This window comes from Bombina bombina, chromosome 6 (genome assembly GCF_027579735.1).
Source record: "Bombina bombina isolate aBomBom1 chromosome 6, aBomBom1.pri, whole genome shotgun sequence".
Classification (NCBI taxonomy): Eukaryota; Metazoa; Chordata; class Amphibia; order Anura; family Bombinatoridae; genus Bombina; species Bombina bombina.
Window position 1 is genome coordinate 120,371,272 of NC_069504.1, and position 26,338 is coordinate 120,397,609.

Here is a 26,338-nt window from a genome sequence, read left to right on the forward strand (position 1 = left end):
ATGCTCTGGCGGTCCCTTGGGATTTCAGGCTAGCATACCTGTTTCCTCCATTTGCTCTCCTTCCACCAGTCATTGCTCTTATCAAGCAGGAGAGATTGTCTGTGATTCTAATAGCTCCTGCCTGGCCTCGCAGGATCAAGTTTGCGGATCTGGTGAAAATGTCATCTCTTCCACCTTGTAGATTACCTCTGAGGAAGGACCTTCTAATTCAGGGTCCGTTCCTCCATCCAAATCTAGATTCTCTGAAGCTGACTGCTTGGAGTTTGAATGCCTAGTTCTGTCTAGACACGGTTTTTCGGAGGCAGTAATTGATACTATGCTTCAGGCTCGTAAACCTGTTACTCGTAAAATTTACCATCAGATATGACATAAATATCTTTTTTGGTGTGAAGCTAAAGGTTTCTTGGTGTCAGGTGAGGATTCCTCGAATTTTATATTTTCTTCAGGATGGCCTGGAGAAGGGTTTGTCAGTCAGTACTCTGAAAGGTCAGATTTCTGCTCTGTCTATCCTTTTGCACAAACGTCTGGCAAAATTACCAGATGTTCAAGCTTTTGTTCAGGCCCTGTTCAGAATCAGGCCTGTGTTTATACCTATTGCTCTCCTTGGAGCCTTAACCTAGTTCTTAAAGTTCTGCAGCAGGCTCCGTTTGAGCCGATGCATGTTGTTGATATAAAATTGTTATCTTGGATGGTTTTGTTTCTCCTTGCTCTTTCTGCCGCTCGCAGAGTTTCTGAGCTTTCAGCTTTGCAGTGTGATTCCCAGTACCTTATTTTTCATGCAGACAAGGCGGTCCTTCATACTAAATTGGGGTTTCTTTCTAAGGTGGTGTCGGATCGAAACATTAATCAGGAAATTGTTGTTCCTTCTTTCTGTCCTAATCCTCCTTCTTATAAGGAACGTCTTTTACATAACTTGGATGTGGTGCATGCTCTAAAATTTTACTTACAAGATACTAAGGATTTTCGGCAATCTTCTGCCCTGTTTGTTGTTTTCTCTGGAAAACGTAAGGGTCAGAAGGTCACTTCTACTTCTCTTTCTCTCTGGTTAAGAAGCATGATTCGTTTTGCTTATGAGACTGCTGGACATTACAGCTCATTCCACTAGGCTGTCTCCTCTTCTTGGTATATTTAAATAATTTGAGTAGGGTTAGGGCTTTTTAATATGTAATTTAGTTAAAGGGACACTCAGGTTAAATTAAATTTTCATGATTCAGATACAGCATGTCATTTTAAACAACTTTCCAATTTACTTCCATTAAAAAAAGTTCACAGTCTTTTATATTTACAATTGTTGAGTCACCAGATCCTACTAAGCATGTGCAAGAATTCACAGACTATACGTATATGCATTTGTGATTGGCTGATTGCTATCACATGGTTCAAGGGGAGTGGAAATATACATAACTTTGAAATTTGTTATAAAAAAATCTACTACTCATTTGAAGTTCAGACTAAGTGCTATTGCATTGTCTTGTTATCTTGCATTTGTTGATTATGCAAATCTAATGTGTTGACTGGTCCTTTAATTTAATTGCTAGTTTAATTTAATTTTAGTATACTAGTTAGGGTAGGTTAATTAATAGTTTAAAAATAGTTTATTTTAATTCTACAGGTAAGTTTTTAAATTTATTGTAAGATATGGATGTTGTAATTTTAATTAAAAGTTAGCAGCTTGTTAGGTTTAGGTGTTAATAGCTTAATTTAGTTTATGGAGATGTGGGGGGCTGGCAGTTTAGGGGTTAAAAGGTTTAGCTAGTGGTAGTAATGTGGGAGGCCAGAAGTTTAGGGGTTAATACATTTATTTAGTGGCGGCGGGGTCCGGGAGTGCGGGATAGGGGTAAATAACTTTATTTAGGTTGCGGCGATGTCGGGGAGCGGTGGGATAGGGGTTAGTAAGTTTATTTAGGTTGCGGCGGGGTCCGGGAGCAGCGGGATAGGGGTTAATAATTTTATTTAGGTGTCGGCAATGTCGGGGGCGGCAGATTAGGGGTGTTTAGACTTTATGTTAGGGTGTTAGGTGTAAACGTAACTTGTTTTCAACCATAAAAATCAATGGGATATCTGGCAGCATCGAACATAAGCTTTCGCTGCTTTCAGACTCCCATTGATTTCTATGGCATCCGCGGCCTTCAGGGTGGCGGATTGAAAACCAGGTACGCTGGGCCGGAATAGCCGCGAGTGTACCTGTTAGAAATTTGATAACTGGGAAAAGGTGTGAAATAGAGCCGAATGTGTATTCCAACATCTGTAATGACGTAAGCATCGATCTGCGTCAGATTTGGACCGGCAGATCGTATGTTACATCACAAATTTCAACATTTGCCGGTCCTTAGGCTTTGATAACTAGGTCGGATCAAGCTCGCAACAATTACGCTGCGGAATTCCGGCGTATATGCGGTTGACGACTTGATACATATCCCCCTAAAAGTTCACAAAAATTTTCCTCAAGTCTCACTTGTCTGTCCAGATTTGCCAATACCTAAGCTATTATAGTAGTTGAGTTACTTAAGCCCACTCATCTATCCATTCTTTAGTGAATCAGCTGCATATAACACCATAACGATATAGCTTGAGAGGCTGGTGAGACCAATGAAGCTGGAGTGATAGGGCTTTCAATGAACTTTGCATACTGACATATATTTCATCACATACAAACCCATTTGATACATTTGGAGTCTTTTAAACCGCATTGCTATGGATATACACACAGACAGAATGTTACCTAATTCATCTAATATCAAGCAGTCAAACTCATACATGGTTATACATACATACATACATGGTTATACATACATACATGGTTATACATACATACATGGTTATACATACATACATACATGGTTATACATACATACATACATGGTTATACATACATACATACATACATGGTTATACATACATGGTTATACATACATACATACATGGTTATACATACATACATACATACATACATGGTTATACATACATACATACATGGTTATACATACATACATACATACATGGTTATACATACATACATGGTTATACATACATACATACATGGTTATACATACATACATACATGGTTATACATACATACATACATGGTTATACATACATACATACATACATGGTTATACATACATACATACATACATGGTTATACATACATACATACATGGTTATACATACATACATACATGGTTATACATACATACATACATGGTTATACATACATACATACATACATACATACATACATGGTTATACATACATACATACATGGTTATACATACATACATACATACATACATGGTTATACATATATACATACATACATGGTTATACACCCAGGCTCACACAAACCAGATTTTCATAAACAGCCTCTCTTGCTAGATGGTTTTTATTTAATGACATATTACTCTATATATATATGCTGCACTGACACCATGGGGCCTATCTATCAGGCTCCGTACGGAGCTTGAGGGCCCGTGTTTCTGGTGAGCCTGCAGGCTCGCCAGAAACACCAGTTATGAAGCAGCGGTCTAAAGACTGCTGATCCATAACCCTGTCCGCCTGCTCTGATGAGGCGGACAGGTATCTCCGGAATTCAACCCGATCGATTGACACCCCCCCTGCTGGCGCAATGCTGAATACGGAGATCGTATTGCTCTCCGCATTAAGCGATGTCTGTCAGACCTAATCCGCACTGTCGGATCAGGTCCGACAGACATTTCATAAATGTCTCCATACATGACCTCCACAACTGCACCTTACAGTTCCATTGTTGGAAATGGCAATGTGTTGAGAAATATACTTTTACACTCACAAGATGAGGAAATATGTTTTTTTTGTTTTTTTTTTGTTTTTTTGGGTATATAATATTATTTTATTGAGGTTCAGTTAAAGTCATACATAGAAATATATGTCAATATATGATACAAAGACAAATCATTGTATAGTGTACAACTAATATAAACCAATAAATGTACATCATAAAACAATAAAACAAGCTTTGGACATATAGATATGCATAGTGTGGATATGACTCACCCAATAAACTGTGTACCTTCTGCATAGGACTTGAGGTCGCTTTTGGACCTCCTAACGTTATAGGGCATATGTATTTACAGAAGGATTGTAAATGTTGAACCTTTTTTTCTATTTTTTGCATTAGTAAGTGTTAAAACCTCCTATGATATAAGAAGCCACTTTTGGGCTCCTAAGTAATGACATATATAGTAGCTGGAGGCAAACTGTTGTGTAGGGCCACTTTTGGACCCTCAACCAAACTATTAAGAAATGGAGATACATACTGTGCTACAATGATATAATCAAGAGCTTGTAGCATATCACTTGCGTCTTCCTTTGTATTTTAATATAAACTTGACAAATTATATCACATTACTTAATCTAAGCAACCTACTGGGTTGTGCAAATATAGAAAAGAGAGGAAAAGAAAAAAAGGATACACTGTGGAGGGACTGTAGTCTACTGCTAGGTATGAGAGTGTCTAAATTAGTGCCTATGTGGGACCTGTGTATCTGCACTGTGAAGGAACAGACTAGTGTGTTACATGTATTCTCTGAAGTACTATTTTAATCCAACTTTGAATTTAAGGAACATAAACAAATAATTTTTATACAAGGTAATTATTCTACATAGTTCTAGACTGTCTAGTTTTGGGGGTCAGTTGATGTATACATTTATGTCCCTCTGGAGTCCAAGTATAGTCTGTTATAAGGTCTAGTCTATCCCAAATAGCTCAAATCTAGCCTGCCCTACCGGCTCGGCGTAGAAGATAAAGCAGTAGTTTAAACTAGTGTTTGGGATATACCTGCGAGGGAAAGTACTTTATACCAGGTAGAAAACTTAGTGAGTTATTGTGTGACTAAGCTTGGATCTCATGAACCTAACCTTATAAAACAAGAACAACAATGAGAATGTAAGCATACTTTACACCAGGGAAATTAGTAAACATTGAGGTTCATTCCTTACTATTCCTCAGGCATCACACAACAGTTAAGTAAGGTAAGGTCTTTTAAAATTAAAATGAAAGGAAATAGTATAGTTTAGTTGTGGAACTTGCTGTACTTAGAAAGTACTTCATGAGGACATAATTGTTAGTAACATGTGGATCTAACACGGTACACATAGAAACAAATGAAATAAACTTAAGCACATTTTATGCCTGGGAGAGAGCTTAGAGAGTTATTAGTAAACACAGAGATACATCCCCAGTATTCCTCAGGTATCGCAGAATAGTTATGAAGTAAAGTGCGTTTCTTTTTTTTTTTAAAGTTATAATTGGTGGACACATTATGATTTAGTTGTGACGCTTACTGTACTTAGAAGGTATGCTATAAGAACAGGATAGCTAGTAACATAACCCCATTTATGTTAGGGGCAATGAGCCAGTCATCCCTGTATCCACTGGCAAACTGTAACTAAATGGTTAACACGGATCTAACATGGTAAAATATAAATAGCAATGATATAAGCTTAAACACTATTTCTTCTGTTATGTGTGATCAGTCCACGGGTCATCATTACTTCTGGGATATAACTCCTCCCCAACAGGAAATGCAAGAGGATTCACCCAGCAGAGCTGATATAGCTCCTCCCCTCTACGTCAGTCCCAGTCATTCTCTTGCACCCAACAACTAGATAGGATGTGTGAGAGGACTATGGTGATTATACTTAGTTTTTATGACTTCAATCAAAAGTTTGTTATTTTACAATAGCACCGGAGCGTGTTATTACTTCTCTGGCAGAGTTTGAAGAAGAATCTACCAGAGTTTTTTACTATGATTTTAACCGGAGTAGTTAAGATCATATTGCTGTTCTCGGCCATCTGAGGGAGGTAAAAGCTTCAGATCAGGGGACAGCGGGCAGATGAATCTGCATTGAGGTATGTAGCAGTTTTTATTTTCTGAATGGAATTGATGAAAAAATCCTGCCATACCGTTATAATGACATGTATGTATACACTTCAGTATTCTGGGGATGGTATTTCACCGGAACTACTCTGTTAAAGGTCACTAATCCTTTTAATAAGTATTTGTCATGTTAAACGTTTTTGCTGGAATGTAGAATCGTTTACATTGCTGAGGTACTGAGTGAATAAATATTTGGGCATTATTTTCCACTTGGCAGTTGTTTGCTTTAATTGTGACAGTTTCGTTTCTCTTCACTGCTGTGTGTGAGAGGGAGGGGCCGTTTTTGGCGCTCTTTGCTACGCATCAAAAATTTCCAGTCAGCTACTCTTATATTTCCTGCATGATCCGGTTCATCTCTGACAGATCTAAGGGGTCTTCAAACTTCTTTGAAGGGAGGTATATTCTCTCAGCAGAGCTGTGAGAATTTTATATTGACTGTGAATAAAAACGTTTGCTCTGTAATTTTTATTTCAAATTTAATTATTGTTATTTTACTAATGGGAAAACCTTTGCTAAAAGTTGTGTTGTTTTAAAGTTTGATGCTATAACTGTTTTTCAGTTCATTATTTCAACTGTCATTTAATCGTTTAGTACCTCTTTGAGGCACAGTACGTTTTTGCTAAAAAAGATTATAACCAGGTTGCAAGTTATTGCTAGTGTGTTAAACATGTCTGACTCAGAGGAAGATATCTGTGTCATTTGTTCCAATGCCAAGGTGGAGCCCAATAGAAATTTATGTACTAACTGTATTGATGCTACTTTAAATAAAAGTCAATCTGTACAATGTGAACAAATTTCACCAAACTGCGAGGGGAGAGTTATGCCGACTAACTCGCCTCACGCGGCAGTACCTGCATCTCCCGCCCGGGAGGTGCGTGATATTATGGCGCCTAGTACATCTGGGCGGCCATTACAGATAACATTACATGATATGGCTACTGTTATGACTGAAGTTTTGTCTAAATTACCAGAACTAAGAGGCAAGCGCGATCACTCTGGGGTGAGAACAGAGTGCGCTGACAATACTAGGGCCATGTCTGATACTGCGTCACAGCTTGCAGAGCATGAGGACGGAGAGCTTCATTCTGTGGGTGACGGTTCTGATCCAAACAGATTGGATTCAGATATTTCAAATTTTAAATTTAAATTGGAGAACCTCCGTGTATTACTAGGGGAGGTCTTAGCAGCTCTCAATGATTGTAACACCGTTGCAATACCAGAGAAACTGTGTAGGTTGGATAAATACTTTGCGGTACCGGCGAGTACTGACGTTTTTCCTATACCTAAGAGATTAACTGAAATTGTTACTAAGGAGTGGGATAGACCTGGTGTGCCGTTCTCACCCCCTCCAATATTTAGAAAAATGTTTCCAATAGACGCCACCACTCGGGACTTATGGCAAACGGTCCCTAAGGTGGAGGGAGCAGTTTCTACTTTAGCTAAGCGTACCACTATCCCGGTGGAGGATAGCTGTGCTTTTTCAGATCCAATGGATAAAAAATTAGAGGGTTACCTTAAGAAAATGTTTGTTCAACAAGGTTTTATATTGCAACCCCTTGCATGTATCGCGCCGATTACGGCTGCGGCAGCATTTTGGATTGAGTCTCTGGAAGAGAACCTTAGTTCATCTACGCTAGACGACATTATGGACAGGCTTAGAGTCCTTAAACTAGCTAATTCATTCATTTCGGAGGCCGTAGTACATTTAACCAAACTTACGGCTAAGAACTCAGGATTCGCCATACAGGCACGTAGGGCACTGTGGCTAAAATCCTGGTCAGCTGATGTTACTTCTAAGTCCAAATTACTTAATATACCTTTCAAGGGGCAGTCTTTATTTGGGCCCGGTTTGAAAGAAATTATCGCTGACATTACAGGAGGTAAGGGCCACGCCCTACCTCAAGACAAAGCCAAAGCTAAGGCTAGACAGTCTAATTTTCGTCCCTTTCGGAATTTCAAAACAGGAGCAGCATCAACCTCCACTGCACCAAAACAGGAAGGAGCTGTTGCTCGTTACAGGCAAGGCTGGAAACCTAACCAGTCCTGGAACAAGGGCAAACAGGCCAGGAAACCTGCTGCTGCCCCAAAGACAGCATGAACCGAGAGCCCCCGATCCGGGACCGGATCTAGTGGGGGGCAGACTTTCTCTCTTCGCCCAGGCCTGGGCAAGAGATGTTCAGGATCCCTGGGCGCTAGAGATCATATCTCAGGGATACCTTCTAGACTTCAAATTATCTCCCCCAAGAGGGAGATTTCATCTGTCAAGGTTGTCAACAAACCAGATAAAGAGAGAAGCGTTTCTACGCTGTGTACAAGATCTGTTATTAATGGGAGTGATCCATCCGGTTCCGCAGTCGGAACAAGGACAAGGGTTCTACTCAAACCTGTTTGTGGTTCCCAAAAAAGAGGGAACTTTCAGGCCAATCTTAGATTTAAAGATTCTAAACAAATTCCTAAGAGTTCCATCGTTCAAAATGGAAACTATTCGGACAATCTTACCCATGATCCAAAAGGGTCAGTACATGACCACAGTGGATTTAAAAGATGCTTACCTTCACATACCGATTCACAAAGATCATCACCGGTATCTAAGGTTTGCCTTCCTAGACAGGCACTACCAGTTCGTAGCTCTTCCATTCGGATTGGCTACGGCCCCAAGAATCTTCACAAAGGTTCTGGGTGCCCTTCTGGCGGTACTAAGACCGCGAGGGATTTCGGTAGCTCCGTACCTAGACGACATTCTAATACAAGCTTCAAGCTTTCAAACTGCCAAGTCTCATACAGAGTTAGTTCTGGCATTTCTAAGGTCGCATGGATGGAAAGTGAACGAAAAGAAGAGTTCTCTTTTTCCTCTCACAAGAGTTCCATTCTTGGGGACTCTTATAGATTCTGTAGAAATGAAGATTTACCTGACAGAAGACAGGTTAACAAAGCTTCAAGATGCATGCCGTGTCCTTCATTCCATTCAACACCCGTCAGTAGCTCAATGCATGGAGGTGATCGGCTTAATGGTAGCGGCAATGGACATAGTACCTTTTGCACGCCTACACCTCAGACCGCTGCAATTGTGCATGCTAAGTCAGTGGAATGGGGATTACTCAGATTTGTCCCCTACTCTGAATCTGAATCAAGAGACCAGAAATTCTCTTCTATGGTGGCTTTATCGGCCACACCTGTCCAGGGGGATGCCATTCAGCAGGCCAGACTGGACAATCGTAACAACAGACGCCAGCCTACTAGGCTGGGGCGCTGTCTGGAATTCTCTGAAGGCTCAGGGATTATGGAATCAGGAGGAGAGTCTCCTTCCAATAAACATTCTGGAATTGAGAGCAGTTCTCAATGCCCTTCTGGCTTGGCCCCAATTAACAACTCGGGGGTTCATCAGGTTTCAGTCGGACAATATCACGACTGTAGCTTACATCAACCATCAGGGAGGGACAAGGAGCTCCCTAGCAATGATGGAAGTATCAAAGATAATTCGCTGGGCAGAGTCTCACTCTTGCCACCTGTCAGCAATCCACATCCCGGGAGTGGAGAACTGGGAGGCGGATTTCTTGAGTCGCCAGACTTTTCATCCGGGAGAGTGGGAACTTCATCCGGAGGTCTTTGCCCAAATACTTCGACGTTGGGGCAAACCAGAGATAGATCTCATGGCGTCTCGCCAGAACGCCAAACTTCCTCACTACGGGTCCAGATCCAGGGATCCGGGAGCGGTTCTGATAGATGCTTTGACAGCACCTTGGAACTTCGGGATGGCTTATGTGTTTCCACCCTTCCCGCTGCTTCCTCGATTGATTGCCAAAATCAAACAGGAGAGAGCATCTGTGATTCTAATAGCGCCTGCATGGCCACGCAGGACTTGGTATGCAGATCTAGTGGACATGTCATCCTGTCCGCCTTGGTCTCTACCTCTAAGACAGGACCTTCTGATACAGGGTCCATTCAAACATCAAAATCTAACTTCTCTGAAACTGACTGCTTGGAAATTGAACGCTTGATTTTATCAAAACGTGGTTTTTCTGAGTCGGTTATTGATACCCTGATACAGGCTAGGAAGCCTGTTACCAGAAAGATTTACCATAAAATATGGCGCAAATACCTATACTGGTGTGAATCCAAACGTTACTCCTGGAGTAAGGTTAGGATCCCTAGGATATTGTCTTTTCTACAAGAAGGTTTAGAAAAGGGTTTATCGGCTAGCTCATTAAAGGGACAGATCTCAGCTCTGTCCATCTTGTTACACAGGCGTCTGTCAGAAAATTCAGACATCCAGGCCTTTTGTCAGGCTTTAGCTAGGATCAAGCCTGTGTTTAAAACTGTTGCTCCGCCATGGAGTTTAAACTTAGTTCTTAACGTTTTACAGGGTGTTCCGTTTGAACCCCTTCATTCCATTGATATAAAATTGTTATCTTGGAAAGTTCTATTTTTAATGGCTATTTCCTCGGCTCGAAGAGTCTCTGAGTTATCAGCCCTACATTGTGATTCTCCTTATCTGATCTTTCACTCAGACAAGGTAGTTCTGCGTACTAAACCTGGGTTCTTACCTAAGGTTGTCTCTAACAGGAATATCAATCAAGAGATTGTTGTTCCATCCTTGTGTCCAAATCCTTCTTCAAAGAAGGAACGTCTTCTACACAATCTGGATGTAGTTCGTGCCCTCAAGTTCTACTTGCAGGCAACTAAAGATTTTCGCCAAACTTCTTCCCTGTTTGTCGTTTATTCTGGACAGAGGAGAGGTCAAAAAGCTTCTGCTACCTCTCTCTCTTTTTGGCTTCGTAGCATAATACGTTTAGCCTATGAGACTGCTGGACAGCAGCCTCCTGAAAGAATTACAGCTCATTCCACTAGAGCTGTGGCTTCCACTTGGGCCTTTAAGAATGAGGCCTCTGTTGAACAGATTTGCAAGGCTGCAACTTGGTCTTCGCTTCATACTTTTTCCAAATTTTACAAATTTGACACTTTTGCTTCTTCGGAGGCTATTTTTGGGAGAAAGGTTCTTCAGGCAGTGGTTCCTTCTGTATAATGAGCCTGCCTATCCCTCCCGTCATCCGTGTACTTTTGCTTTGGTATTGGTATCCCAGAAGTAATGATGACCCGTGGACTGATCACACATAACAGAAGAAAACATAATTTATGCTTACCTGATAAATTCCTTTCTTCTGTTGTGTGATCAGTCCACGGCCCGCCCTGTTTTTAAGGCAGGTAAATATCTTTTAAATTATACTCCAGTCACCACTTCACCCTTGGTTACTCCTTTCTCGTTGATTCTTGGTCGAATGACTGGGACTGACGTAGAGGGGAGGAGCTATATCAGCTCTGCTGGGTGAATCCTCTTGCATTTCCTGTTGGGGAGGAGTTATATCCCAGAAGTAATGATGACCCGTGGACTGATCACACAACAGAAGAAAGGAATTTATCAGGTAAGCATAAATTATGTTTTCAAACTAGGGAAAGCAAGATACAATCAGAGCTAGGCATTACGCCCCCATAAACAGATTAAGTTTATAGAGAGCTCGTTCTGCATTAATTTCAGCTCAGTCCGTTTTCCATGAGCCCCTCACCCAATGCCCGATCGTTTGTGGAGGTTTCCGTCTGCTGGGCTTATCTCTTGCTCTGTAGCCGCTCGGTTAGTATGCGGCCGTACTTCGCCATTCTGTGCTACCAAGGCCCCATAGTCGCGCTGCCTCAGATCTAAGGTAAGTAGCAGGCTCTTCACCGTGTCACTTGTAAGTTCAATCTGACCATGGGGACGTGACTCGGCTTCCACTTTCACCGAGCCTGTAGATTTAGACGTGGGCCAGTCACCAGTTCCCCTTATGAAGGATTCCGGTCTTGTAGCCTGCAGAGTATTTGAACAAGCGATCTCACCCTGTTGTGGAACGGAATCAGGGACTGTAATATTGGCAAGTGGCGCACTCTGCTTCTGGGAAACCCGGTTAGCCTGATGCGTGGTCTTAGGTTGCCCAGATAGTGCCTTCTTAGCGGAGGTGAGGGTACTCCACACCACGGAGTCTTCCAGTCTGGGTTCCAGGATAGGTAGCGGGTCTTTTGCGGAGTCACTGGCATAGCCTATTAGATTGTAGGAGGCCTTAATAACATGCGGACCAGTCGAGAGCCCAACCTCTTGGTCCGGTATTGGCAAATCTAGGATTTCAAGTTGTGCACCCATAGAAAAGTAGTTTGCAGAGCTCTTTCTCCAGGCTCTGGAAATGGTCTCGTATCGCCTGGGTTATGGTATACTCCCACCTGTTTAGAGCCTCCATTGCCCCGGTGCTGATGCGTTATGTTGCTTTAGGGACAAAGTTCCTGCATGTAGCTGCTACTGATAGAAGATTATTCCTGCGTTGATAAAAGAAAGGTTCATACAGTGTCTTGCGGTGTATCACTGTATCCTAACGACAAGGACACTTTAGGCCCCTGCCGGGGGGTTGAATTATAGGCCGCAACCCGTGTAATTTTCCGGTAGATCAGATGAAGCTCCCAATCTGAAAAATAAAGATATCCCTCGATAGGGCACTCTCTGCTGAGCACTTTGAAGGTATGAGTAATGCTCGATGGAGCGTTAAAGTTAGTTTAGTGAGCAGATTAATGCTAAAGAATGGAGCAGCAATCAATCTAGCAACCAGTCATGGCCGCCGCCCGGAAGTCCCCCCAGGAAATATGTTTTTAATAAACTATAATATGCAATCAAATTCTAGTTAGTTAGTTTGGTCAATATTTGTGTATAGTAGTGTGGTTGATGATATGATTTTTAATATAGTGTCAGTGAGTAAGTGTGTCTGACATTTTATAACAGCTCTTACAATATTCAATAATCTCTTTACCTCTGTAGATCTTGCTAATGTTTTGCCATTTCTATGTCTCAAAATATAATGAAAACCTAATAAACAGAAAAAATGTATACAAAACATGAAATTGCAACTTGATTTGCAATGCTTTAAAATATTTTAGCACTATTGATTGCTCATCTGCTAAACTCAGCCCCTGTGAGACACGGCTCTAAAGACAGCCTATTGCTCTCTATGTAAAACAGTTCACAAGGAAGTTCCAAGTTCTGCTTCTTTTCTTTATTAATAATTAAATAAATAAAATAATAAAAATTGTCTCTATAAGATCTGCCATCTGTAAAACTACAGAACCCAGTGAAGTTTGATGAATGTAGGGCACTGTCACATACTGATTCAGACATCCTTGAGTCATACACTCACTCTTGGACAACTCACTGTCCCACTAAGATACACTTAAAGGGACATGATATCTAAATGTTGAAGCACTTGAAATTGACGCAGCATAACTGTAAAAAGCTGACTAGAAAAACATAATTTATGTAAGAACTTACCTGATAAATTAATTTCTTTCATATTGGCAAGAGTCCTTGACCTCGACACCTGTCCACTACCTGAGACTGTTGAGCTTAAATTGCTCCTGTTCTGTGCAGTATATTTTGAGATGGGACGTTGTTTAATTCTTGTTGGGTATTAGGTTTTCTCACTTTGTGTCTTTAGAGTCCTTGAGCTAGTGACATATGGGATATACAATCCTACCAGGAGGGGCAAAGTTTCCCAAACCTCAAAATGCCTATCAATACACCCCTCACCACACCCACAATTCAGTTTAATGAATAGCCAAGTAGTGGGGTGATAAAATAAGGAGTAAAAAAAAAGCACACAAAAAAGAGGAACTGGAAATATAATTGTGCTTTTATACAAAAAAATCACCAGAAACAGGGTGGGCCTCATGAACGCTTGCCAATATGAAAGAAATGAATTTATCAGGTAAGTTCTTACATAAATTATGTTTTCTTTCATGTAATTGGCAAGAGTCCATGAGCTAGTGGCGTATGGGAAAGAAATAACCAAGGTGTGGAAGTCCACAGAAGAGTCACTAGAAAGGGAGGGATAAAATAAAAACAGCCATTTTCTACAAAAAATAAGTTTTTCTCATAAATAGAAAGAAAAAAACTTAAAATATTAGCAGAAGAATCAAACTGAAACAGCTGCCTGAAGAACTTTTCTACCAAAGACTGCTTCAGAAGAAGCAAATACATCAAAATGGTAAAATTTAGTAAATGTATGCAAAGAAGACTTTGCAAATCTGATCAACTGAAGCTTCATTCTTAAAAGCCCAAGAAGCTGTGATCCTCTGAGGTAGGGACTGTCCCGCCTCCAAATAAGCTTTATGAATCTAAAGCGTCAACCAAGATGCCAAAGAAATGGCAGAATTTTTCTGCCCTTTCCTAGAACCAGAAAAGACAACAAATAGACTAGAAGTCTTCCTGAAATCTTTAGTAGCTTCAACATAATATTTCAAAGCTCTTACAACATCCAAAGAATGCAAAGATCTTTCAAGACCATACTTGGGATTAGGACACAAGGAAGGAACAACAATTTTCCTACTAATGTTGTTAGAATTCACAACCTTAGGAAGAAATTTAAAGGACGTCCGCAAAACAGCCTTATCCTGATGGAAAATCAGAAAAGGAGACTCACAAGAGAGAGCAGACAATTCGGAAACTCTTCTAGCTGAAGAGATAGCCAAAAAAACAATTAACAAGAAAGTAGTTTAATATCCAAAACATTCATAGGCTCAAAAGGAGGAGCCTGCAAAGTCTTTAAAACCAAATTAAGACTCCAAGGAGGAGAGATTGATTTAATAACAGGCTTGATACAAACCAAAGCCTGAACAAAACAGGGAATATCAGGAAGCTTAGCAATCTTTATATGAAATAAAACAGAAAGAGCAGAGATTTGTTCCTTCAAAGTACTTGCAGAAAAATCTTAATCCAAACCATCCTGAAAAACTGTACAATTCTAGGAATTCTAAAAGAATGCCAGGAGAATTTATGAGAAGAACACCATGAAATATAGGTCTTCCAAACTCGATAATAAATCTTTCTTGAAACAGACTTACGAGCCTGTAGCATAGTATTAATTACTGAGTCAGAGAAACTTCTATGACTAAGCACTAAGCGTTCAATTTCCAAACCTTCAAATTTAACGATTTGAGATCCTGATGGAAAAACAGCCCTTGAGACAGAAGGTGTGGCCTTAGAGGAAGTGGCCAAGGCTGGCAACTGGACATCGGAACAAGATCCACAAACCAAAACCTGTGAGACCACGCTGGTGCTATCAGAAAACATAATGATCTTGGAGATCACTCTTGGAAGAACTAGAGGCGAAAAGAAATAAGCAGGTTAGTAAAACCAAGGAACTGCTAAAGCATCCACCATCTCCACCTGAGGATCCCTGGACCTGGACAGGTACCTGGGAAGTTTCTTGTTTAGATGAGAAGCCATCAGATCTATTTCTGGAAGACCCCACATCTGTACAATCTGACAAAATACATCTGGATGGAGAGACCACTCCCCCAGGTCTGATGGTTGAGATAATCCGCTTCCCAATTGTCTACACCTGGAATATGTACCACAGAAATTAGACAAGAGCTGGATTCTGCCCAAGAAAGTATCCAAGATACTTCATTCATAGCTAGGGGACTGTGAGTCCCACCCTGATTATTGACATATGCCACAGTTGTGATATTGTCTGTCTGAAAACAAATGAATGTTCTCTTTAACAGAGGCCAAACCTGAAGAACCTTGAAAATAGCAGAGAGTTCTAAAATATTGATTGGTAACCTCGCCTCTTGAGTTTTCCAAACCCCTTGTGCTGTCAGGGACAAAAAGATGCCCCCTGAATTAAATGATGATGGTCTAACCACCAAGTCAGAGAGAGTTGAATGTTGGGATTTAAGTATATCAATTGTGATATCTGAGTATAATCCCTGCACCATTGATTCAGCATACAAAGCTGTAGAGGTCTTATGTGAAAACGAGCAAAGGGGATTGCGTCCGATGATGCAGTCATGAGACCTAAAACTTCCATGCACATAGCCACTGGAGGGAATGATTGAAGCTGAAACCAATTTCATTCGTCTCTTGCCTGTTAAGGAAAGAGTCATGGACACTGAATTTATCTGGAAACCTAAAGGTGACCCTTGTCTGAGGAATCAAGAAACTCTTTGGTAAATTGATCCTCCAACCATGTCTTTGAAGAAACAACACTAGTTGATTTGTGTGAGATTCGGCTAAATGTAAAGACTGAGCTAGAACCAAGATATCGTCCATATAAGGAAACACCACAAGGGCACCAAGAACCTTTGAAAAGATCCTTGGCGCTGTTGCTAGGCCAAATGGAAGAGTGGCAAATTGGTAATGCTTGTCTAGAAAAGAGAATCTCAGAAACCGATAGTGGTCTGGATGAATCGAAATGTGAAGATATGCATCCTGTAAGTCTATTGTGGACATATAATGAACTTGCTGAACAAAAGGAAAAATAGTCCTTATAGTCATCCATCTTGAAAGTTAGGACTCTTACAAAACAATTAAAAAACTTCAGATCCAGAACTGGCCTGAATGAATTTTCTTTCTTTGTGACAATGAATAGATTTGAATAAAACCCCAGATCCTGTTCCTGAAACGGAACTGGTATTATTACCCCTGAAAGCTCTAGATCTGAAACACACTTCAGAAAAGCCTGAGCCTTTACCGGATTTGCTGGAAAGTGAGAGAGAATCTTCTCACAGGAGATCTTACTCCGAATCCTGTTCGATACCCTTGAGAGACAATACTCCACTGATTTTGAACAGAATCTGCCCAAATGTCTTGGAATAATTTCAATCTGGCCCCCACCAGCTGAACTGGATCGAGGGCCCCACCTTCATGCAGACTTGGGGGCTGGCTTTGGTTTCTTAAAAGGCTTGGATTTATTCCAACTTGAAGAAGGTTTCCAATTGGAACCAGAGTCTTTAGAGGAAGGATTGTTTTTCTGTTACTTGTTCTATCGAAAAGAACAAATGATTAGAAGCTTTAGATTTACCCTTAGATCTTTTTATCCTGAGGCTACAGTGATGGTTGAAATAAGTCAGCATTCCAAGATTTGAGCCATAAAGCTCTTCTAGCTAAAATAGCTAAATACATAAATTTAACATCAATTTTGATTATATAAAAAATAGCATCACAGAGAAAATGATTAGCATGTTGAAGCAAACGAACAATGCTAGACAAATCAGGATCTGTTTCCTGTTGCAATGGCAGGCGTGAGAAGATAGTGACAAAATAAATAAGCTTTCCTTAGATAAGATTCAAGTTTCCTATCTAAAAGATCTTTAAAAGAAGTACTGTCTTCCATAGGAATAGTAGTACGTTTGGCAAGAGTAGAAATAGCCCCATCAACTGTAGGGACTTTTCCCCAAAACTCTAATCTAGCCGCTGGCAAAGGGTACAACTTTTTAAACCTAGAAGAAGGAATGAAAGAAGTACCAGGCTTAATCCATTCCTTAGTAATCACATCAGAAATAGCATCAGGAACTGGAAAAACCTCAGGAGTAACCACAGGAGGTTTATAAACAGAATTTAAACGTTTACTAGTTTTAATATCAAGAGGACTAGACTTCTCAATATCCAAAGTAACCAACACTTCTTTCAATAAGGAACGAATATACTCAATCTTGAAAAGATAAGTAGATTTGTCAGTGTCAATGTCTGTGGTAGGATCTTCTGAATCAGAGAGATTTTCATCAGAGGATGATATTTCAGTATGTTCTCGGTCATTAGAAATTTGATCAAATTTATGAGAAGTTTTAAAAGACCTTTTACGTTTATTAGAAGGTGGAATAGCAGACAAAGCCTTCTGTATCGCATCAGCAATATAATTTTTCATATCAACAGGGATATCATGTACATGAGATGTTGAAGGAACAACAGAAACTTTACTAGTACTGATGGAAACATTTTCTGCATGCAAAAGCTTATCATGGCAACTGTTACATACTACAGCTGGAGATATAATCTCAGCTAATTTACAACAGATACACTTAGCTTTGGTAGAACTGTGATCAGGCAGCAGGTTTCCAACAGTTGCTTCTGAGACAGGATCAGATTGAGACATTTTGCAAAATGTAAAAGAAAAAACAACAAGAATGGGAAAAAATGCAAACAGCATGGCCCTCTGAGTATATAGATGGCAAGAGGTATATAGGAAGTGGGGGTGAAAAATAATCTAAATTTTTTGGCGCCAAGTATGACGCACAACGCAAAAGGAAGTTGAAAATGTTTTGGTGCCAATAACATAACATCCGGAAATGACACAACTCGCGTCATAACAGACACAACCTAGTGCAAGGAAAACCCGGCATCAACTAAGACGCCGGAAATGATGAACTTGTGTCATCAAAGACGTACCTTTGCACCAAAAAATTCTCGTGCCAAGAATGACGCAATAAATAACAACATTTTGCGCCCTCGCGAGCCTAATTTTGCCCGCAAAAGAAAAAACAGTCAAATTGAAAAAAAAGGACTGTACCCCAGGTAAGACAAATAACTCCCTAAACATGTTTCCCAAACTGAAACTGACAGTCTGCAAAAAGAAATATACATATACCTTACTCATGGCAAATATAAGTAAAATACATATATTTAAAACTTTATATTAATACATAAAGCGCCAAACCATAGCTGCGAGTGTCTTAAAATAGAAAAAACATACTTACCGAAAGACACCCATCCACATATAGCAGATAGCCAAACCAGTACTGAAAAAGTATCAGCAGAGGTAATGGTATATAAGAGTATATCTGCGATCTGAAAAGGGAGGTAGAAGATGAATCCCTACGACCTATAACAGAGAACCTTTGAAAAGATTTCCCGCAAGGAAAACCATAACATAAATAGGCGATACTCCCTCATAGAAGAAAACAGAAATCAAGCACAAACATACTTCACCACCTCCATAAGAGGCAAAGTTTGCAAAACTGAATTGTGGGTTTTGTGAGGGGTGTATTTATAGGCATTTTGAGGTTTGGGGAACTTTGCCCCTCCTGGTAGGATTGTATACCCCATACGTCACTAGCTCATGGACTCTTGACAATTACATGAAAGAAATATCATTTGAACATCTCTATGTAAAAAGGAAGATATTTTTCCTCAATTTTCCTAAGTATTCACACCCAACTGTAAAGAGACTTTAAGCGGCCAGTCATGATACTTGTCACAGGACAATCTAGGGAGTGTGCATCTGTCATGTGCAGGCACAGTCATGTTGTTTTCCTATTCAGTTTAAGTAAGTTCTATGAAATCTCATGAGATCACAGCAAAGGCAAAGCATTACCTCAGCACTGCTGATGCTGATTGGCTATTTTTTTTAAATAAATAACTTTAGTAAGTATGCTGATAGAACCTCATTTTGTTTAAACTATAACTTCCTCCATATCTACATAGAGCTCCTCGTGGGCTCAGTGAAGTTTGAATGACCCAGGGGAGGAAAGGTGATGATACAAGTGGTCACTCTTGGACCTTTGGAAAAAGGAAATGTAAACACTTGGGCCTAGATTTGGAGTTTGGCGTTAGCCGGGAAAACCAGCGTTAGAGGCTCCTAACGCTGGTTTTAGGCTACCTCCGGTATTTGGAGTCACTCAAAATAGGGTCTAACGCTCACTTTTCAGCCGCGACTTTTCCATACCGCAGATCCCCTTACGTAAATTGCGTATCCTATCTTTTCAATGGGATTTTTCTAACTCCGGTATTTAGAGTCGTGTCTGAAGTGAGCGTTAGAACTCTAACGACAAGCTGCAGGAAAAAAGTCAGTAGTTAAGAGCTTTCTGGGCTAACGCCGGTTTATAAAGCTCTTAACTACTGTACTCTAAAGTACACTAACACCCATAAACTACCTATGTACCCCTAAACCGAGGTCCCCCCACATCGCCGCAACTCGATTAATTTTTTTTAACCCCTAATCTGCCGACCGCCAACTACGTTATCCTTATGTACCCCTAATCTGCTGCCCCTAACACCGCCGACCACTATATTATATTTATTAACCCCTAATCTGCCCCCCACAACGTCGCCGCCAGCTACCTACACTTATTAACCCCTAATCTGCCGACCGCAAAGCGCCGCCACCTACGTTATCCTTATGTACCCCTAATCTGCTGCCCCTAACACCGCCGACCCCTATATTATATTTATTAACCCCTAATCTGCCCCCCTCAACGTCGCCTCCACCTGCCTACACTTATTAACCCCTAATCTGCCGAGCGGACCGCACCGCTACTATAATAGTTATTAACCCCTAATCCGCCTCACTAACCCTATAATAAATAGTATTAACCCCTAATCTGCCCTCCCTAACATCGCCGACATCTAACTTCAATTATTAACCCCTAATCTGCCGACCGGAGCTCACCGCTATTCTAATAAATGTATTAACCCCTAAAGCTAAGTCTAACCCTAACACCCCCCTAAATTAAATATAATTTTAATCTAACGAAATTAATTAACTCTTATTAAATAAATTATTCCTATTTAAAGCTAAATACTTACCTGTAAAATAAATCCTAATATAGCTACAATATAAATTCTAATTACATTGTAGCTATTTTAGGATTAATATTTATTTTACAGGCAACTTTGTAATTATTTTAACCAGGTACAATAGCTATTAAATAGTTAAGAACTATTTAATAGTTACCTAGTTAAAATAATTACAAAATTACCTGTAAAATAAATCCTAACCTAAGTTACAATTAAACCTAACACTATACTATCATTAAATTAATTAAATAAAATACCTATAATTTCCTACAATTAAACCTAACACTACACTATCAATACATTAATTAAATACAATATCTACAAATAACTACAATGAAATAAACTAACTAAAGTACAAAAAATAAAAAAGAACTAAGTTACAAAAAATAAAAAAATATTTACAAACATAAGAAAAATATTACAACAATTTTAAACTAATTACACCTACTCTAAGCCCCCTAATAAAATAACAAAGACCCCCAAAATAAAAAATGCCCTACCCTATTCTAAATTACTAAAGTTTACCAGCCTTGAACAGGGCCCTTTGCGGGGCATGCCCCAAGAAGTTCAGCTCTTTTGCCTGTAAAAAAAAACATACAATACCCCCCCCAACATAACAACCCACCACCCACATACCCCTAATCTAACCCAAACCCCCCTTAAATAAACCTAACACTAAGCCCCTGAAGATCATCCTACCTTGTCTTCACCTCACCAGGTATCACCGATCCGTCCTGGCTCCAAAATCTTCATCCAACCCAAGTGGGGGCTGGCGATCCATCATCCGGTGGCTGAAGAGGTCCAGAAGAGGCTCCAAAGTCTTCATCCTATCCGGGAAGAAGAGGCGATCCGGACCGGCAACCATCTTGATCCAAGCGGCATCTTCTATCTTCATCCGATGACGACCGGCTCCATCCTGAAGACCTCCACCGCGGACCCATCTTCATCCGGCGACGTCCAACTGAAGAATGACGATTCCTTTAAGGGACGTCATCCAAGATGGCGTCCCTCGAATTCCGATTGGCTGATAGGATTCTTTCAGCCAATCGGAATTAAGGTAGGAATATTCTGATTGGCTGATGGAATCAGCCAATCAGAATCAAGTTCAATCCGATTGGCTGATCCAATCAGCCAATCAGATTGAGCTCGCATTCTATTGGCTGATCGGAACAGCCAATAGAATGCAAGCTCAATCTGGATCATAGGTTACTCCAAGAGTAACCTTTGGATTCACACCAATATAGGTATTTACGCCATATCTTATGGTAAATCTTTCTGGTAACAGGTTTCCTAGCCTGTATTAAGGTATCAATAACTGACTCAGAAAACCCACGTCTTGATAAAATCAAGCGTTCAATTTCCAAGCAGTCAGCTTCAGAGAAGTTAGATTTTGATGTTTGAAGGGACCCTGTATCAGAAGGTCCTGTTTCAGAGGTAGAGACCAAGGTGGACGTGGGTTTTCTGAGTCAGTTATTGATACCTTAATACAGGCTAGGAAACCTGTTACCAGAAAGATTTACCATAAGATATGGCGTAAATACCTATATTGGTGTGAATCCAAAGGTTACTCTTGGAGTAAGGTTAGGATTCCTAGGATATTGTCTTTTCTACAAGAAGGTTTAGAAAAGGGTTTATCTGCTAGTTCATTAAAGGGACAGATCTCAGCTCTGTCCATTCTGTTACACAAACGTCTGTCAGAAGTTCCTGACGTCCAGGCTTTTTGTCAGGCTTTGACCAGGATTAAGCCTGTGTTTAAAACTGTTGCTCCACCATGGAGTTTAAACCTTGTTCTTAATGTTTTACAGGGCGTTCCGTTTGAACCCCTTCATTCCATTGATATAAAGTTGTTATCTTGGAAAGTTCTATTTTTAATGGCTATTTCCTCGGCTCGAAGAGTCTCTGAATTATCAGCCTTACATTGTGATTCTCCTTATTTGATTTTTCATTCGGATAAGGTAGTCCTGCGTACTAAACCTGGGTTCTTACCTAAGGTAGTTACTAACAGGAATATCAATCAAGAGATTGTTGTTCCTTCTTTATGCCCAAATCCTTCTTCAAAGAAGGAACGTCTACTGCACAACCTGGATGTAGTCCGTGCTCTAAAATTTTACTTACAGGCAACTAAGGAATTTCGTCAAACGTCTTCTCTGTTTGTCATTTACTCTGGGCAGAGGAGAGGTCAAAGAGCTTCCGCTACCTCTCTTTCTTTTTGGCTTCGTAGCATAATTCGTTTAGCTTATGAGACTGCTGGACAGCAGCCTCCTGAAAGAATTACAGCTCATTCTACTAGAGCTGTGGCTTCCACTTGGGCCTTCAAGAATGAGGCCTCTGTTGAACAGATTTGCAAGGCTGCAACTTGGTCTTCGCTTCATACTTTTTCCAAATTTTACAAATTTGACACTTTTGCTTCATCGGAGGCTATTTTTGGGAGAAAGGTTCTTCAGGCAGTGGTTCCTTCTGTATAAAGAGCCTGCCTATCCCTCCCGTCATCCGTGTACTTTTGCTTTGGTATTGGTATCCCAGAAGTAATGATGACCCGTGGACTGATCACACTTAACAGAAGAAAACTTTATTTATGCTTACCTGATAAATTCCTTTCTTCTGTAGTGTGATCAGTCCACGGCCCGCCCTGTTTTTAAGGCAGGTAAATATTTTTTAATTTATACTCCAGTCACCACTTCACCCTTGGCTTTTCCTTTCTCGTTGGTCCTTGGTCGAATGACTGGGAGTGACGTAGAGGGGAGGAGCTATATGCAGCTCTGCTGGGTGAATCCTCTTGCACTTCCTGTTGGGGAGGAGTAATATCCCAGAAGTAATGATGACCCGTGGACTGATCACACTACAGAAGAAAGGAATTTATCAGGTAAGCATAAATTATGTTTTTTTTTTACAGGCAAAAGAGCTGAACTTCTTGGGGCATGCCCCGCAAAGGGCCCTGTTCAGGGCTGGTAAGGTAAAAGAGCTTTGAACTTTAGTAATTTAGAATAGGGTAGGGCATTTTTTATTTTGGGGGTCTTTGTTATTTTATTAGGGGGCTTAGAGTAGGTGTAATTAGTTTAAAATTGTTGTAATATTTTTCTTATGTTTGTAAATATTTTTTTATTTTTTGTAACTTAGTTCTTTTTTATTTTTTGTACTTTAGTTAGTTTATTTCATTGTAGTTATTTGTAGGAATTGTATTTAATTTATTTATTGATAGTGTAGTGTTAGGTTTAATTGTAGGTAATTGTAGGTATTTTATTTAATTAATTTAATGATAGTATAGTGTTAGGTTTAATTGTAACTTAGGTTAGGATTTATTTTACAGGTAATTTTGTAATTATTTTAACTAGGTAACTATTAAATAGTTCTTAACTATTTAATAGCTATTGTACCTGGTTAAAATAATTACAAAGTTGCCTGTAAAATAAATATTAATCCTAAAATAGCTATAATATAATTATAATTTATATTGTAGCTATATTAGGATTTATTTTACAGGTAAGTATTTAGCTTTAAATAGGAATTATTTATTTAATAAGAGATAATTAATTTCGTTAGATGTAAATTATATTTAATTTAGGGGGGTGTTAGGGTTAGACTTAGCTTTAGGGGTTAATACATTTATTAGAATAGCGGTGAGCTCCAGTCGGCAGATTAGGGGTTAATAATTGAAGTTAGGTGTCGGCGATGTTAGGGAGGGCATATTTATTATAGGGTTAGTGAGGCGGATTAGGGGTTAATAACTTTATAATAATAGCGCTCAGGTCCGGTCGGCAGATTAGGGGTTAATAAGTGTAGGCAGGTGGAGGCGACGTTGTGGGGGGCAGATTAGGGGTTAATAAATATAATATAGGGGTCGGCGGTGTTAGGGGTAGCAGATTAGGGGTACATAGGGATAATGTAAGTAGCGGCGGTTTACGAAGCGACAGATTAGGGGTTAATAATAATATGCAGGGGTCAGCGATAGCGGGGGCGGCAAATTAGGGGTTAATAAGTGTAAGGTTAGGGGTGTTTAGACTCGGTGTACATGTTAGAGTGTTAGGTGCAGACGTAGGAAGTGTTTCCCCATAGCAAACAATGGGGCTGCGTTAGGAGCTGAACGCTGCTTTTTTGCAGGTGTTAGGTTTTTTTTCAGCTCAAACAGTCCCATTGTTTCCTATGGGGGAATCGTGCACGAGCACGTTTTTGAGGCTGGCCGCTTGCGTAAGCAACTCTGGTATCGAGAGTTGAAGCTGCGTTAAATATGCTCTACGCTCCTTTTTTGGAGCCTAACGCAGCCTTTATGTGGACTCTCAATACCAGAGTTATTTTTATGGTGCGGCCAGAAAAAAGCCGGCGTTAGCTACGCGGGTCGTTACCGACAAAACTCCAAATCTAGGCCTTGGTAAAGCTAAAACTGCAATTCTAACAGTACATTGTTATAGACAGCATATGTTGCCTAATACTATCGTTGTCAAATGTTTAATTAAGGCACTAGGAGGTTAGGGTAGCTGGTGAGCTAATGGGAGTAGGGATATACACCACACAATTCCACGAAAAGCTACACCTAGAAAATTTATACAACAATAAATATTAGCTGGGAATATCAATTAAACGATCACGTACTATCTGTATTTGTTATATATGAGTGCTCTACATTACATCCTGCCGGGGACCTCTTTAAGTGTCTCGCATTAATCCCACGCCAATTCTCACTGTGGCTATTGTGGCACCAGTATAATTAGCAGTTTGCTTTCACTCTACAACTAGGAGGTGTGATCACTGCAGACCAGATTTGCAGAAATGGAGTAATTCTATACACATGCCAAGCCTAATTGAGCTAGTAGAGTGTTAGCAAAATATTTTGTCTGTATTGAAAAAGTTGAAATCTATGAAAATAAATAAATTGACATGAATAAGCCTCACTATATCTAAAGTAAAAGTATAGTTAGTAAGTGATGAACAGCAGCCTCTATAGACACATGATGTTCCTGCCACAAATCAATTGTAAGTTCTAAGACTCTTTTATGTGTTTTGAGCTTGATGCCCCATGATGCCCGATCGGGTTGATTGACACCCCCCTGCCATTGGCTGCGAGTCTGCAGGGGGCTTCATTGCACCAGCAGCTCTTGTGAGCTGCTGGTGCAATGCTGAATACGGCGAGCGTATTGCTTGCCGTATTCAGCGAGGTCTGGCGGATCTGATCCGCACTGTCGGATCTGGTCCGCCAGACTTTCTTAAATAGGGGCCATTGTCTTCATATCAAAAGTTACTATGAGAACAGAAGGTTTAATGACCATCATAGGGATGTCCTTCAAATACAAAGATCAGTTCACTCTGAGGTATATGTGCCCCAATAGGAAACCTTCGGCTAGATTACGAGTTGTGCGTTAGAGTAAAAAAGCAGCGTTAAGAGGTCCTAATGCTGCTTTTTTTATGCCCGCTGGTATTACGAGTCTTGAAGGTTTAGGGTCACCGCACACATCTTTGGCCTTACCGCAAAACGACTTACGTAAACTTCGTAAAGTCTTTTTTCTATGGGACTTCCGTATTACGAGTCTGTCCTGGGAGGCCAAAAAGTGAGCGGTACACCCTCTACCTCCAAGATCCGTAACGCATTTAAAAGTCAGTAGTTATGAGTTTTATGGTACAACGCCGTAACATAAAACTGATAACTAAAGCGCTAAAAAGTACACTAACACCCATAAACTACCTATTAACCCCTAAACCAAGGCCCTCCCGTATCGCAAACACTATAATAAAATTTTTAACCCCTAATCTGCCGCTCCGGACACCGCCGCCACCTACATTATATTTATGAACCCCTAATCTGTTACCCCCAACATCGCCGACACCTACATTATATTTATTAACCCCTAATCTGCTGCCCCCAATGTTGCTGCCACCTACCTACACTTATTAACCCCTAATCTGCCACCTCCAACGTCGCCGCCACTATAATAAACATATTAACCCCTAAACCGCCACACTCCCGCATAGCAAACACTAGTTAAATATTAACCCCTAATCTGCGGTCCCTAACATTGCCGCTACCTACCTACATTTATTAACCCTTAATCTGCCGCCCCCAACG